The sequence below is a fragment of the Ursus arctos genome, unplaced genomic scaffold (genome assembly GCF_023065955.2).
Source record: "Ursus arctos isolate Adak ecotype North America unplaced genomic scaffold, UrsArc2.0 scaffold_5, whole genome shotgun sequence".
Lineage (NCBI taxonomy): Eukaryota > Metazoa > Chordata > Mammalia > Carnivora > Ursidae > Ursus > Ursus arctos.
In genome coordinates, this window is record NW_026623067.1 from 54,741,768 (window position 1) to 54,754,924 (window position 13,157).

General features: G+C 43.2%; 1 long non-coding RNA gene across 1 annotated transcript in view; it reads left to right on the plus strand.

The window, feature by feature from the left end:
• LOC123001044 (uncharacterized) overlaps positions 1 to 13,157 on the plus strand; it is a 420,245-nt gene that overhangs the window by 311,700 nt on the left and 95,388 nt on the right. Inside the window, exon 5 of the long non-coding RNA XR_006409555.3 lies at positions 12,948 to 13,018. This is a non-coding gene — a long non-coding RNA (uncharacterized LOC123001044). The remainder of the gene's footprint in view (positions 1 to 12,947; positions 13,019 to 13,157) is intronic.

Sequence of the window (13,157 nt, forward strand, 5' to 3'; positions counted from 1 at the left end):
GGGTGCATATGGCCCTTCTCTTCACTATGTCTGTATCTTTGGGGTAAATACCCAGTAGTGCAATTGCTGGGTCATAGGTTAGCTCTATTTTTAACTTTTTAAGGGACCTCCACACTGTTTTCCAAAGTGGCTGTACCAACTTGCATTCCCACCAACAGTGTAAGAGGGATCCCCTTTCTCCACATCTTCTCCAACATTTGTTGTTTCTTGCCTTGTCCATTTTTGCCATTCTAACTGGCGTAAGGTGGTATCTTAGTGTGGTTTTGATTTGAATGTTCCTGATGGCTAATGATTTTGAACATTTTTTCATGTGTCTGTTAGCCATTTGTATGTCTTCATTAGAAAAGTGTCTGTTCATATCTTCTGCCCATTTTTTGATTTGATTGTTTGTTTCTCATGTATTGAGTTTGAGAAGTTTTTTATAGATCTTGGATACCAGTCTTTTATCCGTAGTGTTATTTGCAAATATCTTCTCCCATTCTGTGGGCTGTCTCTTAACTTTTTTTGACTGTTTCCTTGGCTGTGCAGAAGCTTTTTATCTTGATGAAGTCCCACAAGTTCATTTTTTCTTTTGTTTCTCTTGACTTTGGAGATGTGTCATGAAAGAAGTTGCTGTGGCCGATGTCAAAAGAGGTTACAGCGTATGTTCTCCTCTGTGATTTTGATGGATTCCTGTCTCACATCGAGGTCTTTCATCCATTTGGAGTTTATTTTTGTGTATGGTGTGAGAGAGTGTTCGTTTCATTCTTCTGCATATAGCTGTCCAAGGTATCACCTTTTAATTGTAACAGGCTGTGGAAATGCATTTTTGTGGGTTCCCAGAATTGTGGCTAAGGCCAAAAGTAGATACCAAAATCACCAAGAAGGCAATTTCCAAAGTCTGGAGGGCTGCCAGACTTTGCAGTCCTCCCAGTTTAAAAGGCTTAGCAAGGGACCCCCAAATCAGCTCTATTAATCCAGCCACTCTTCCTTCCCCCCACCTGGTCATTATGGCAAGAGGACTGGGTGGTCACATTTAGGAAGCCTGCTGTTCTTGGAGAGAAGCTCTCTTTTCTGTTCACACTGTGATAGTAAGGTGGGAGCTTCAGCTTCCCTGAAACCAATGCGGGATGGTCACTGGAGACTCACCAGTTCCATTGGCAGTTTCATTACCTGTTAGGCAGCTTCCTAACAGAAGCAATGACACTGGAGAGTGACTGTGGGGCCAAGAGAAGAAGTAAAGACCAAGCAGCCTGTCCTCCAGCCACCCAGTGTGGCAAGAATGTATGAACTGTTTTCAGACTGAGTGCACCAATGAAAGACAGTGTGCTGTTGTTCCCCCAATGAGAGCAGCCTGAAAGGCAGGAGTGGATCACCAGGGGGTGGTGACCACCAAGGAGGTAGCTGAAGGAGGGGTTTATGAGAAAGGTTAAGTCACAGCTGAACCTTCTTACCAGAAACCATGCATTGAGGAGACCCTAGCTGTCTCCTTGAGGAACACATGTGCTTAGCTCAGGAGACAGGCAGCAGCCACAGATGGAGGCCGTGAGAAGATGCTGGGGTTGGTCAGTGCTGGTAAGAGAGCCTGCAGCAAACCCACCCCTCAGAAGACTTCAGCCTTCCCAAAGCGGTAAGGAAAACTGCCTCGCCATTGTCTTCTCCTGGCCCCTACACCTAAGGGAAAGAGCTGGGGAGAGGGAGAGGTGTGTGAATAGCATAGGACGCTCCTCTTTCCCCAGACAGGCCTGGCCAGAGCTAGCAGGGAGGAAGAATGTTAACGCTTAAGTTTTAAGAGAGAACTGGATATTAAATACCGGGAGCCATTCCTTCATTGCATGAATATTTATTAATCACCTACTATCTGCTAATACTGCTCTGGGTGTGGAAAATGATTAGGAAACAAAATAATAGATTCAGAGGAGGCTGACACAGGCTAATGCTGAAAATGATAGGAAAACAGTAAAATCTTGAAATGTTAGCCTAAAAGGAACCACAAACTAGTGGGCAAAGAGACTCAGCAAAGCAAATTTGATGGACTGCTGTTTGAGAAAAATGAAGCCATCTCATGTTTATATCCCAAGGAGTTGAGACTCTCCAAAACACTGTTGACCTCTTTTTATCAGCACACACAGTTGACATCTGCATTAAGTGGGCACAGCAGGGTGGATCCCAGAGGGAATGAGGTTCAGATAGGAAGAAGAGCAGCAGCAGGGACAAAGTAGGGAATGGGGCAGTCAGGGAAACAAGAAAGCCATAGAATCTCTTCTCCGTTTTTTTGTTAGGCTAACCTTGAGGTCATTGCTGAGAAACCAGGTTAGCTATTAGAGCTTGAAAAAGCAAATCCCTGCCATTCAGGCTTCATTCCATAGTAACACAGGGAATACCACCTGCCTGGAAGATGCTAGCTGTGAGGGAGGCAGACATGAAGGAGGTGTGAAACCTGTCCTGAGAGAGTCTAGCAGCGGAAGAAGATCTATACATAAATTACAACTGTGTTATCTTTCATTTGCACAATGCTTCATAATTTACAAGGTGTTTTCATGAATGTTTGATTTTAGAAAATTGCTCTCAGGTTAGCCATCCTTTTTTGGATGAGGAAGCTCAAGTTCAGCGAGGTTAGGTACATTGATGAAGATGTCTAGGTAGCGAGTAGAGGCTTAAACCACATCTTCGAATTCTAAGTATTATTTCCATGACATCTCATGCTCTCTAGTATTCATAAAAAACAGTGCGTGATAGGTAGTGAATATACAATATTGTCCTAGCGAGCGGGGTTGGAAACTTTGTAAGGGTCCAAATAGTATTTTAAATTTTGTAAGCCTAGAGTCTCGGTTGCAGCTACTCCCATTTTGATGTGAAAGAAGTTGTAGACAACACATCGGTGAATGGGTGTGGCTGTGTGCCATTGATAAATTATGTATAAAAACAGGCAGCAGTTCAAATTTATCCCATAGTTTGTCTGTCCTTACTATAGAAGGTAATAGGAAGACAGGCTCATCTCTTCTTGGCAGTGGTGGACTAGTAAATATTTAATAAGTGGATCTCTGGGTAAGGAAAACCTGATTTGTGATGTTGCCAATTTCCATGTTGTAAATATTCTCGTCATGGCTGATTTCAAACTACCAGCATGTGGTTACTGAATGCTGAGTTGGGAAAGAGATGTGTGTAAGCCAGTCCCAGCACGTCACTGCCTGAGAATGTCACTGAAGACTTCTGGCCTATAGGTAGGATATCAATGGGTGAAGTTAGTGTATAGATGGAAGAGAAAGAGCAAAAGGAATATCTTAAGAGCAGGCAAGTGCCAAGCATGTTCTGGGAATGATGGCCATTTCTATTGGCCTGGAGCACAGGTATGAGTAAGGGTAAAGGCAGGTGGATGAGTGGTCCCACCAGGTCTAGAGTGCTGACAGCCTTGAGTGCCAGCCAAAGAGCTTAGGATTTATTGAGTGGGGCCCTGTGTCCTCTGAAGCTTGTTAACCTGAGGATAGTTATGGTCAGAGCTGTATTTTATTAATATGTCTGTAGAAGCCATCTGAAATTAGCAGAAGAGAAATTGGAGGAAAGGAGGCCCCTTGAAAGAAAGTACCATCACTAAGATGCAAAACAGGTCAGATAGAAGTGTTAAATTAAAATAATCCAGTTTGGTGAGCAAAGTAGAAGAAAGTAGAAAAATTTCCCACCCAGAGTAGTGTAGGTCTGATAGATTCTTTGTCCTGCTTTCTTTCTTCCAATCCTTTCTTATTTCTATTCCTAATAGATTGGCTATAGTCCACTGGGTCTCAAATTTGGGAATGCCTCAGAATCACCTGGAAGCCTTGTTAAAGGAGGGCCTTGTTACTTGAACCCTTATCTTCTGAATTCCAGGTGTTGTTATTTCCATGACATCTCACTGCATCCTACTCTGTATGAAAAGCAGTGTGTGATAGTGAGTTTTCAGTAGAAGAACACTGCACTCTGGAGCAGGGGCCCCACCCCCATAGTTTCCGCTTCAGTACATCTGGAGTGGGGCCTGAAAATGTGCATTTATAACAAGTTCCCAGGTGATGTTGAAACTGCTGGCTCCATAACCACACTTTGAGAACCACTGTTGTGGCAAATACTAGGACTCTTTCAATATGGATGTATCTCAGTCACCTCACACCCAAGTATGGAATACCGAGCTCATAATTCACTCCGACACCTGCCAGACTCCCCAGTTTTTCCCTATTGTAGTAAGTGGCAGCACATTTACCTGTTTTTTTTCTGGCAAGAAGCTTCAAAGTCTCCTTTTTCTCTCTTCTCTTTTACTCCCCTTCCACTAACTGGTTAAATCATGAAGCTCTGTTGCTTCTGTGTTCCAAGTGTCTCTTCAGTCCATATACTGTCCTTTAGTCCCACCACTGCCACGTTAGTTCAGGCACCAGCATCTGATGGTTCATAGGGGCCTTCTGCATAGTGTCCTGCACCTACATGTCCTTCTCCAACATTCTCTACGCTGTGGGCAATGTGATTTTTATAAAATATAAGTCTGATCATGTCATTCCTCAGTATAAAGTACTTGTCTTCACTTGCCCTTGGGACAAAGCCCCAAATCCATAACATGGTCTACAAGGCTCTGGGTGACATGGACTGCCTGTTCCTCTACACTCACTTCATTCAGAGAATATCCCTCACTGTCTACCTTCCCGTCCCACTGATATCCTGTCAGCCTTTGGAGCCTGTCATTCTTTCTCTGGAAGCTGGTCCTTTGGCATACAACCTAGAACACTCTTTTTCTTCACACTTTGTACAACCCCCAGCTGTTCTTCACATCTCAGCTTAGGGGTACCTTCTTCAATGAAGTGTTCATTAAATGGACTCATAATACTTGTCCATGAGAATTCTGTTTCTCTTCTTAATATCCTCGTCAAAATAAAATTACTTCTCTGAGTGTATGGATTCCCAACTTAAGTCCAAGGTATCTGGAGAGAGAGACCATTTGTCTTGTACACCACCTTATCCCTAGTACTTAGTGCCACGTGCGTTGTATAACAGGAACCCAGTATTTGTTGAATTGTAGTCCTTCCTTTGTGACTTCCTACCTTTATCTCTATTCCTTTTCTTGAATACTATAGAACACACTAGTGGTTTCTTACCCAACATTCATTTTCCCAGCCTTTTTCTTTGCTAACAGAACCTTGATTTTGTTCAAGTTATTGTCTACAATGTGGCCAGAGATGATTAGGAGATTCATTGAGGAGAAAGTTACTTCATTTTCAGTGTTGATGTAGAATTAAAAACAAAGCAAACAGAAACTAAAACAAAAAAGTTAAAAGGAACAAAACTCTTGGCTCTTCGGTATGAAAGAAACTCATCCATTTGTCCATCTACTCATCCCACAAGGACTGCTCTGTGTGCAACAGTGTAGTAAGCATTGGGTGCTAATGGTGAGCAAAACAGATAGGATTGTTTCCCTTGTAACAAGTAGTGTGTGTGTGTGTGTGTGTGTGTGTGTGTGTGTGTTGGGAGTGGGCAGTAGTGTTCCAGAGAAAGGGAGCATCATGTGTAAAAACCTGGAATTGAGAATCTTCATGACGTGTTGGAAGTACTGAAAATAGTTGAGCTTGAATGAAGTGGGTAATGGTGAGATATGTGGGCTAACATGTACACAGAAGAGGATCGTGAAGGTTTTTTTGGCCATACTAGGGGATTTATCCTGAGAATAATGGGAAATTTTGGAAGGATTTGAACCAAGGCAAGGCATTTTCCACAACATCCAGGTGGATCCTGCTAGAGATTAACTTGAAGGGTGAGAGAGGAAGCAGTGAAAACAGAGGAAGCTGTGAAAGGTCATTAGTCCACTTGTGCCTAAATTTTTTCATCATGGAACGTGTGAAAAAATGATGTTTTTGTACACATTGTTTAAACTGGAGAGAATCTGTAGCCCCTGATTAGGCTTCCAGCTGTTGGAGGGGACAGGTCTGGGGATAGGTGCTCCTAGGCCAGGAGACTGTTCCACTGGCTGAAGAGAATCCAGTATCGAGGCATTCGTGCACATCTATAAGCCATTATCTGCACATCTGTTGGAAAGCTCTGCTTTAATCCTATCTCTGATGAGTACCTTCTCTCTTTTAAGACCATCAATGCGAAATGCAAATAACTTCAAGGAGAAAGAGGTTCTTTGGCTGAATTGCCACCAGTTGCTTTCCAACTTCCTACTCCCTCTCTGTTTGATCCTCTCCTTGTGTAGCTTCTAGATGACTCAGTGCTTTCAGGTAATTGTAACTTCTAGATAACTTTCTCTACCACCTTTCACCTCCACACAGGGAAACTTCCAGGTTCATTCCCTCACGGCTCTATGCCAAGAAGATGACGGTGGGTACAACAATGATAAAGTCAGTTAGTTCAATCACACTAACGTTTAAGACAACACAGTGTTACCCCACCAGAATAGCAACACACAGGTGTCAAGAAGGTCATTATATGCAAATAATTAAGGATGTACTGTATGGTGACTAACATAACATAATAAAAAATTATTAAAAAAATTAAAAAAAAAAAGAAGGTCATTAATGTGAGATTATACCTGTGGGATTCTCTGACAGGAACACACTGAAACAACTGAGGTGAAAAGTAGAGAGGAATTGGGAGGAGGTAGCAAGGATACCCACAGAGCCCCTGACTAAACCTTGCTGAGAGTGCAGTAATTTGCCAGGTGGATTGAAGTGGTGCTTAATTTGCATAAAAAAGAAGGTAGGCCTTGTTGGAGACTGCAGTGCTTCTGGGCTGTACCTCCATATTAAACAGTACTTTGTAGTCAGAGAATTTGTTTCATCAAAAGCCTTCCTGGAGAGCTCTAACAAGCATTTAGTAATTAAATTTCAAAATATCCCCATGAAGCAGGCAGTGTACTGTTTTTCTGCCTTGTTTAGAATGAAGCCTACTGAGATGCGCAGAGGTCGAAAGACCTGTGACAGGCGACATCACTGGAAGGCTGGCCTCTTCATCTTTTGGTTTCATACACAGCTGATAGGAGGTGATGATTCAGTAAATGTCCCCATGAAAATAAATAATGCATCTGAAAAGATGAAGGATATCAGTAGGGTGAGCAGACTGATGCTTCACCCTAATCTGTAGACCACCTTCTAATTCTGTAGACCAGCGGATCTCTGACTTTGGTGACATCACATGTATCACTAGGCCACTTTCAATTTTTTTATCTAGCCAGGGCCCTAATACCTGGATAATCTCATTCACTTTGAGGGGTCAGGTCCAGGCCTGTGTATCTTTAAGTGTTTCTGAGTGATCTTAATATAGACTGTGTTAGTTTGCTGGGGCGGTCATAACAAAATACCACAGACCCAGTGGCTTAAACAATAGAAATGTATTTTCCCACAGTGGTGGAGGTTAGAAGTATGAGAGATCAAGGTAAAGGCAGGATTTGTTCCTTCTGAGGCCCCTCTCCCTGGCTTAGAGATGGCTGTCTTCTCCAGTCTTCACATGGTCTTCTCTCTGTATTTGTCTGTGTCCCAAACTCTTCTTTTTATAAACACACCAGTCACGTTGGACTAGGGTCCACCGTAACAACTTCACTTTAACTTAATCACTTCTGTAATTGCAGTTTCCAAATATGGTCACATTCTTATGTACTAAAAATTGGGACTAAAGTACAAATGTTTGGGTGCTGTAGTGGGGGATGGGGCAGTGGGGAGGTGGAAGGATGGGGGGTAGGGAGTTGTGGGTGGGATACAAGGGTGGGATACAATTCAGCTCATAGCATAGGCCAAATGTTTGGCACTGCTATAGGCTGACTTACCATTTGTGGGATTTAAGATAGACTAGGCTTGAAGATGGGAAGTCCTTGCCCTTAGTTTTATAGATGAGAGAAGCCTAAAGACTAACACCTTTTCAAAGTAGAGTGATGGTCAGCACCACACCTCCCTGTCACCATCCAGGATGGCAGGAACATTCATTATTTACCCACAGAGCTCGAAACACTGGCAGGTGCTCAGTGGGTATAGGTCAAATGAATGAATGAGTGAATGAGTTCATCCAGTGTTACTTCCCCTCTACCACTCATCCTCACATCATCAGAAGAGGTTATTTTCATGTTGTGAGGGGGATAATGAGATGAGGGTTCTAGAAATACAAATTTTCTTTCTGAGCGGTAGCTCAGATAAGCTTGGTAAAAGGAAGAGGCAGTTTTTTCCTGGAGCTCTGTTTCATTTCTTGGAGATATTTTTCTCCATAAAGGTAGAGAGCAGACTTTCCTTGACCAGAATCACCAAGAGAGGGGTAATCTGCTCTTGTCCTCCACTTTCACAGGACATGTTCCCCATCTTGTGCCATTGGCTTGATGAGCAATGTATAAGCATATTTCTAACTAGACAGCAGCATGGATGACTGTGTCCACGGCCAGGGAAAGATTCCTCATCCTATTCTATGTGTCACTGAGGCGGGGAAAGGTATCTATAGCTTTGCTCCTGAAGGTGCCTACTATGTGAAGAAAAATTGTGCTCATTACTAACTGCTACCAATCATGTTGTGGCAGCAGGGTCTAGAGATAAGGAGGGAGTTGAGGGAGACAGCTCCTTGCCACAAAGCGGTCTGCTTCCCTGAGCTTACATCTGCAAATGGCAAACTTATTATTCTTACCAGTGTAATTTAGAAGCCAGGGTTTCTGGAATCTGCAGTTTAAGTCTTCCCAACTCTATCCCACAGAACTTCCTTGAGAACATGGAGACTGAGCACACTTGCCCCCTGTGCTTGGCGACCACACTCCCCATCCCATGGCATGTGACAGGGTGGCCCTGGAGTTTTGAAGAGGCTGTGTGGACCCACTGTGTGACAGGGTATGCCCCCTGTAGCCCTTTCATGTGCAGTTTGAAAAGTCAGCAGCTGCAGTAATTTACTGTAAACTTCCCACAAGGCTTTTTTTTTCATAATAATATTATTATATTATGTTAGTCACCATACAGTACATCCCTGGTTTTTGATGTGAAGTTCGATGATTCATTAGTTGCATATAACACCCAGTGCTTTTGAACCTAACAATAGAATACATGATTTTACAAGAGCAGGGATGTGTCCCCTCTAAAGCTCATCTACCACAGCATAGGTAACAGTGATCGGGATTTTTCGAGATTTATGGCTGCCCCTCCAGAAAGGCAGTGAATTGTTCTAATCAGCCCATGTGACCTTGCTGCTTTGAGACAGCTGAAGAGGGAGCGAGGGCTTTCTAATGGGACTTAACCCTTTCTCCAACTCTGTAACCCAGGCCCCAGCGTTTATACCAGTGTCCTGCATGCACACATTCCCCTTTCTCCTGTGTGGACTCACCTCTTGGAGGTTTGAGGCCTCTGGGACACGCAAGCAACTTCCTCACCTTGGTGCTCCCACCCAGTCTCTCTAACCCAGTGGTTGTCCACCAAGGGTGATTTTGTCCGTCTTCCTCAGAAGACTCTTGGTAATGTCTGGAGGCGTTTTGATTGCTGCACCTGCTACTGGCATCCAACAGGTAGGGCCCGGGATGCTGCTGAACACCCGGCACAGGCCAGCTGCCCACAACAAAGAATCATCTAGCTCAGCATGCCCGCAGTGCTGAGGTTGAGAAAGCATGCTGTGAGCAATGACTGCCTCCTTATACTGTCCACAGTTCATGGTCTGGACTTCGTCGTGCTGTCCCCCTCTTCTGCTCTTTTAGAGGAGAGCCCCTGCATCCCTCCCTGCATCATGAGCCCTTCCTTCTCTCCCAGGGCTCTACTGCTCTGGGCATACCCTTCTTTCTCTTGGATCCTTCATTGTTTCTCCTACAATTCTTCCTTTTCTCTTTGTTTATAAATAGGGAGCAGGTTTTCCTAACTTAGTAGGAATCTACAATAAAAGATAGTAAATGATGGATGATTCAAAAACTCTTCTTTAAACCTTTTGAAATACACCATCTTTCTTTTTTTATTGCAAAATTTCTCCTAGGAGTAGAAACATCTTCTTCCTCTGTTCTTCCTCACTCCCCATTTTTTATTTTGGGTTCTTTTACGTCTGTCCCTTATCAGGCCTTAGCTTAGATTTCAGGCTTCACTGGATTCAGTGTTGTTGACGACTCACTTCTTCATAAAGCTTTCTTCTTCCTTGTTTGCAGTGTGTGCATTCATCTCCATCTGAAGCTGCTCTGCTGTCTCTCTTTAATAATTGTTAATGGATGATACACTGACAAAATTCAGAATTTTTTTAACGGAATTTTCTTGCCACATCGTGTCAATAACACAACTCTCAGCATCTGATGTGTGAATAGTGAATTGGCAACAGGTTTTGAGTAGCATTAGAAATCTCTTTCAGCAACATCTTTTATAAATCCCCAAATGCTGTCCCTGTGTTTGAGCTTCCCTTTACTACAGCAAAACGAAGAGGTGAAAACTTACCATGGTCGCCTCTCTGTCTTTTACAGCCATAGTCCTTCTTCACAAATGATGGGCTCCTATTATGCTACCGCTCTGAGATTTCATTCATTAGTATGACTACAGTTTTTACTTTTATTTGGATGAATACCATATCCGAACACCCAACTGCATTTTCTCTTTGAATAATAGAAGATTCCTGTACTTCTCTCTGACCTTCTTGAAATTATCTGACCTAACAGAACTTTTGTTGTGACCTTTGGATTTTTGCTGGCCTCTGCAGCAGGAGTGGCTGGACTGGTCTACCCATTGGATGGGTTCCTGCTGAGGTATGACTCACCCCTTTGGCTTTTTGAAGTGTTCTTTCAACTCTCAAGGTCTTGGAGCTGTTATGGATTTCCTGCCCACAGAGGCATCTTCCATCCTTCCCTGACCTTTGCCATTCCCTGGTTTCTCTCAGAACATCTGCATCAACTCATAGAGAACCAAGGACTTCTTGAGCCCTCTGACATCTCACACAGAGTGTGGTGTGCTGAAATGCTCTTGCACCATTTTTCCTCCTGCTGCCTTCCCCAACACTATCACTTCTGTGTTATCTCTATACTGGTGCCAAATTGTAGGGTGGGGTTCCTCTAGGGGGTTACAGGTGAGTCTTCACTACGTCTGGGAAGGCAAGGCAGTACCTCCCAATGTCAATCATCTACTGTTCCTTAAGTTTCTCCCCCTGCCTTCCATTCCTCTCACCTTTGCCCCACTGTTCCTCAGATCAAACCAAACCAAACCAAACTAAATTAAACTAAACTAAGCTTCAGGGGTTTTCTTTTTGTGTGTCTGTACCTTTCCTGACATTGAGTAAGAACCTCTGCACCCATCTTGGAGTTTGGGTTGGTCCAGGCTATCCTTGCCCTTGATAACTGAATCCTCTCGTTTCTGAATGCCTGTAACACTTTGAGTCTGTAACACTCAAAGATGTCGCTTTGTTGTATTGTTAATTATATTGTCCCATGTCCTCCCTCCACAGCTTGGTTGTAAGACTTTCAAGGTCTCTAAACTATAATAGCATTTTTAGATATTTGACCTTTGTTGCCAGTTTCTGGCACAGAACTCCTAAAATGCTTGAAATTTCCTAAGTGATAAGGGTGATGGGGACATCATTGGTTCTGAGGAGCTGTAGATTGAGTTAGTCACCAGTGGCCCATGATTTAATCAGTTGTGCCTATGTAAGGAAAACTTATAAAAAACCCCTACATGATGAGATTTGGGGTTTCCAATGATGAGTTTCCAGGTTGAGGAGCACATGGATGTGCTGGAGGATGGCACACCTGAAGAGGGTGTAGAAGCTCTGCGTACCCTCCTCCATGCCTTGCCCTATAAATCTCTTCCATTTGGCTCTTCCTGAGTTGTACCCTTTATAAAGAAAACAAAAAAACTGGTAAATGTAAGCAAAGTATGTTCCTGAGTTCTGTAAACCATAGTAGCAAATTACTGAACCTGAGGAAAGAGGTTGTGGGAAATCCCAATTTAGAGCCATTTGGCCTGAAATATAGAAGTCCTGGGATGTGTGGCTGGCACCTGAAGTAGGGGGGACAGTGTTCTGGGACTGAGCCCTTAACATGTGGGGTCTGTGCTAACTCTGGGTAGCTAGTGTCAGGATTTAATTGAATTGTTGGACACCCAGTTGGTGTCTGGAGAATCAGAGAATCAGGTTGCTGTGAGGGAAAAACAAAACAAAACAAAACCCTCTTGTTCAATGTCAGAAGTGTAAAGATGAATAAAAATAGCTCACTATCATACGCATCTTTGCATTTCCAAGGCCTAAGAGTATACCATGTGTTTCAGTCGTTTTGACAGATTCCCTACTAGTGTCTGAGAAAATGCTTTGAACCAGTGGGGCCAAGTGGTCATATTGTGATTCATTTTGAGTTGAAACTCAAGAAAAAAGTCAGAAACTACTAGTCAAATTCTCATGGAGTTCTTACCTCCTCTTTTAGTGGAGGTTGTTGCATTTCATTTAAGTCCAGGTGCTTAGCTATCTTCGTTCCTCAATAAATGGAGGTCATGATATTTTCAGGTTCATTTGACTCACGAGGTAACCATGAGTGAGATATTGAACCTCCGTTTTACAAGTTCACAAGTACCCTGTGAATGTGAATTAGGAGTGAAAATGGGGAGATAGGAGATATCGTAATAGAGTATAAGTAATGACGCCAAACCATGATTTTGAGTGAGGTTGTATCTTATATAGTAAGTTACAAACACTTTGTTTGAAGACTATTATTGCCTTCGCTTATGATAAGGCTGTTTTTAAAAGCTGTTGGCTGACGATGCATTCCCTCCGGAGATAAAATCTAACCCCCAGAGCGCATCATGGTAAAGACGCAATCCCCCCATATGGTACGTGTCTAGTGAGCTAGCAGTAAGCTGGGTGTCGCCTGAGACCTCTTCCATGGGAACCTCCTGAGCTGTCGCTTGTTTACCTCTGCCATACGTCTAGCATTTAGATATTTTCCCCTGATTTCCCAAAGAGGAAAATGTGGAGATATACAGCCCCTTGTGTTTACTGAGATCTATAAAATGAATATTCTCTCTTTTTTTGTCCTTGCATCTGCCGTCCAGCTACATGTTCCTGTGAGGTCTCCCTGGCTAACTCACTGATAATTCCACGTATGGAGGGAAGACAGATAAAGGTAACTGGATTTGGTGTAAGTAATTGCATTTCACTTTCTCCTCTGAGTCCCTCTCGATCAGTTGGATCCAAATGGAATATAAACTCTTTGAATTCATTAGAAACTCCACGTGGTGGCCATCTGTTACAGATAGAGCGAT